The 4,197-nt window shown below is 45.1% G+C and overlaps 1 long non-coding RNA gene across 1 annotated transcript; it reads right to left on the bottom strand.

Annotated features, from left to right (window-relative positions):
* Window positions 1–404: 404 nt before the first annotated feature.
* Window positions 405–3,466, bottom strand: LOC106818153. The gene is made up of 3 exons (XR_001395157.1): window positions 3,381–3,466; window positions 2,118–2,267; window positions 405–1,759 (listed from the first exon to the last, which is right to left on the bottom strand). It is a non-coding gene; the product is annotated as an uncharacterized LOC106818153 (long non-coding RNA).
* Between the last annotated feature and the right edge of the window lie 731 nt (window positions 3,467–4,197).

The raw sequence follows: 4,197 nt of genomic DNA, 5'->3' as shown, positions 1-4,197 counted from the left end.
CGACGTAGTATATCTGGTTAGAGGATCCATTTAGAATTTGTGTCATTTAATTATATAAGATAGAGTAGATCGTGAGGTATGGGTGAGACATTGTACTTACGAGGACAATATTTCGCGTTAAAAATTATGTGACAAACAAAAGTTGCAATAAGAAAATGTAAAAATCTTGAACTTAGAAAGAACGTATTGCGTTATTGATCCAAAATAACGCAATCGACAAGATTCGTTAGATAGACTTAATTAGTGTATTTACACAGTCGTGACAACAGTATTTGCCCTTACAAGAACCGTCCCTACCCCCTGATTACTTGCCGCTTACATGCTGGGTCCAATGCTCACACAGTTACACAGACTATGAAAGAAAATGAGAGAAATGACGCGGTATATAAAAAATGAAAATTCGGTCATGGTTGGAAGAGGCAACCTGATTTATTAACAGATTTGCAATGATAACCTATCCCATACAGAAAATGTAACACGTCCCATCAAAGTACGTATGAATACTTTCCTCGTGGCTCCTTGTGTGCAAAACCTCCATCCATGATAGCGCCCCACTTCTCTGTTATACGACACTCTCAGAGAATCAATAGTGCCAGATATCCCATAATACTAAGCCGCTTACAAGAACGTCACTTCCATAAAATCCAAAAGGCACTCAATGAGAATATTATAATTCCTATAAATAAACAACCTGGCACTGGAACTCAGCTACGTTAGGTTTCCCTCACAAGGAATGCATGTTATTATTGCAGCAGAGAAAACATGGCAAAAATAACAACTTACAGTATAGCAACTAAAATGTTCTCCGGGTAAAATTTACTTAACTGTAAAATAACATACATTCACTTAAAATTAAAAGGCAAGATAGTTTTACTTAAAACATCACTCCACCCTGAACTGCATGTACTTTACTGCTCTATCTAGTAGCATTCCTGGAAGCAGCAATGGAGGGAGACATATGGCAGGGTCACAGCAGCCGCAGATGCCTGGTTCACACTCAATATCTCAACAGTAGCAGTAGATGTTAGGTATGACCCGACACTCGCTACACACACACCCACACACTACACACACTACACACTACATCACACACACACCACACACTACACACTACATACACACAGCACCACAGATTCATGACCAAATTCTTCCCCACGACTTCTCTGCTATTTGCCACATTAACTTCACTATATACGAGAATATATGTATCACAAATTGTATCATGAACACACACACACATATATATATATACATAGTAGCACATATACTTATATATACAGAGTATATATATGTTCATGATCGTTATAACAACAACTTTTGTAATACCTTCGTTTAGAATAGGTTTCCATTCCTTTCACATTATACCATACTATGGTATAAATGATGCTAAAATGTCATTTCAATTAAAATACATAAACTTCAATACTTACGATAATCAATTGCATCAAGAACTTATCAAGAGGATGCGTGTCCACGAACCAGCTATAATAATTAATAATCCATATAAAGTGGAAACTGCTAAAAGTAAGTGTGATTGTTCCTGCACGTCGCACAGAAAATAAAACACTATCGATATAGATAAGGAAATCCATCACAAGTATCATTACATCATTCACAGTTTCTAAATCATCACATCACCTCTACGAGGCTCTATCCCAAGGTCATAAGGTCAAGTCCTCCTGCTTCTGCCTTAAGGAAGCTTCCAGTGGACCACTATAGGAGCCAGCATGTTCTCTGCCATGTCTTTCACGTACAGCACCTGTGAATGAGAGATAGACTCGGGATGAGAGACGGACTTATCACAGATGTAGCGTAAACATTGACTCTCGCAAAACGATGCGTGAGTAGCAGACGCCTAGACCGTCTCTACGTGACGCAGGTCAACTGCCACATGCGTTTGATGAGCCTACCACTCGATGCCATCGCATTTATAAATCGACCCGGAAACAATAAAAACAATTTACTCTCAGTAGTATTACTAGTGGTAACCGCTGTGCGCGTCTCTCGCGAATATAGCGCGAAACAGAAAATTATCGGAAGCGAAAGCCGTCCGTCCGTCTACGGAAATCTATCTTCTGCGAACGTAAGATCTCGCGCGCGCGTGCATGAAGCCCCACCTGGTGTTTGTCATCGTAGGTGAACGTCGCGGACTTGCCGTTGACGGTGACGTTGCTGGGTGCGGCGCGCATCCCGTACACCGTCACACCGCCCAGTGTCATCCACGATGACTTGTAGCCAACGATGGTGGGCTTACAGGTCAGGGACGTCTGTAGAGAGAGAGAGAGAGAGAGAGGTAGAGGTGGGAGAGAAAGAGAGAGAGCAAGAGAAGAGAGAGAGAGAGAGAGAGAAGAGAGAGAGTTAGAGAGAGAGAGAGAGAGAGAGAGGAGAGAGAGAGAGAGAGAAGAGAGAGAGAGAGAGAGAGAGAGAGAGAGAGAGAGAGAGAGAGAGAGAGAAGAGAGAGAGACGAGAGAACTGAGAGAGAGAGAGAGAGAGACGAGAGAAGAAGAGAGCAGAGGGAGAGAAGAGAGAGAAAGAGAGAAGATGCAGAGAGAAGAGAGAGTAGAGAGAGAGAGAGAGAGATGAGAGAGAGAGAGAGAGAGAGAGAGAGAGAGAGAGAGAAGAAGAGAGAGAGAGAGAGAGAGAGGAGAGAGAGAGAGAGAGAGACGAGAGAGAGATGAGAGAGAGAGAGAGAGAGAGAGAGAGAGAGAGAGAGAGAGAGAAGAGAGAGAGAGAGAGAGAGAGAGAAGAGAGAGAGAGAGAGAGAGAGGTAGATGTGGGAGAGAGAGGAGAGTAGAGGAGGAAGAGAGAAAGAGAGAGAGAGAGCGGAGAGAGGTTAAGGTGGGAAGAGAAGGGAGAGGTAGAGAGGAAGAGAGAGGAGATGAGAAAGCGAGAGAGAAGAGAGGTAGATGGAGTGGAGAGAGAGCGGAGAGGTAGAGGTGGGAAGAAAGGAGAGGTAGAGTGGAGAGAGAGAGGGAGAGGTAGAGTGGGGGGAGAGAGAGGGAGAGGTAGAAGTGGGAGAGCAGGAGAGAGAGAGGTAGAGGGAGAAAGAGAGAGCGAGGAGAGGTTAGCGGTGGAAAAGAGGAGGAGGTAGAGAAGGGAGAGAGAGAGAGAGAGAAAGTGAGACGAGAGAGAGGCGGAGAGAGAGGGGAGAAAGAGAAAGAAATAATATTATTTATACATTTTAACTAGTTAATTACGTGAAGATGTTCACTTTATTTTAGTAATTATTTACTTATCTTAAGATTACTCAATGCCATATTAATTACGATCTGTTTCTCCCTCACAATGCCAAGGAGTGGCTACGCCATGTGCCGCGACACCGCTCCCGCTTCCTCGGGGTCCCCCCATCCACGAGGCTGCGAACCATAACGACCACTTACATGTGTAGCATTGAAGAGTAAATAGTTGTACGCGCAGCTCCGTAGAGCACAGGCAAATCGCAGAAATGCCCTCGCCGTCGTCCCAGTAGAGGTCACGGCACTAGCCACCCCCATTAGGATAGACGCTAGCGGGGTCCACCAACAAGTGGGAGGAAGAGCCAAATTTGTTCCTTACTGACTGCCAAGGAAGGCGAAAAAAGGTTAGAGGCCTGTGAACTGAATGCTCTTCGTGATTATCAATGCAGCTGAGGATATTGTGAGCGACTCAAGAAGAGAGAGAGAGATGAGAGAGAGAGCAGAGAAGAGCAGAGAGAGAGTGAGAGAGGAAGAGGAGGAGAGAGAAGAGAGAGAGAGAGAGAGAGAGAAGAGAAGAGAGATGAGGAGAGAGAGGAGAGAGAGAGAGAAAGCGAGAAGAAGAGAACGAGAAAGAGAGAGCGAGAGAGAGAAAAGAGAGAGAGAGAGAGAGAGAGAGAGAGAGAGAGAGAGAGAGGAGGAAAGAGAGAGAGAGAGAGGAGAGAGAGAAGCGAGAGAGAGAGAGAAAGAGTAGAGAGAGAGAGGGAGAGAGAGAAAGAGAGAGAGAGAGGATGCCTTAATGTTTTCACTGTCATCTCGCCACCAACTAGACAACAACAACAACAAACAACAACGACACATTCCCATAAAGTCAAAGTCCCTCATTAGCCATCCAGACCAGGCCAGCATTCTATCGAGGGGGAGGAGAGGAGGGGAGGGGGAGGAGAGGAAGGGAGAGGGGAGTGAGCGGGGAGGAAGAAGGGAAGGGAGAGTGGGGAAGGGAGGGGGAGGGGATGGAGGAGGG

Source organism: Priapulus caudatus, unplaced genomic scaffold (genome assembly GCF_000485595.1).
Source record: "Priapulus caudatus unplaced genomic scaffold, Priapulus_caudatus-5.0.1 Scaffold36, whole genome shotgun sequence".
Taxonomy (NCBI): Eukaryota; Metazoa; Priapulida; class Priapulimorpha; order Priapulimorphida; family Priapulidae; genus Priapulus; species Priapulus caudatus.
Note: the sequence above shows the minus strand (reverse complement) of the source record. Positions and strands in the feature narration are given on the sequence as shown.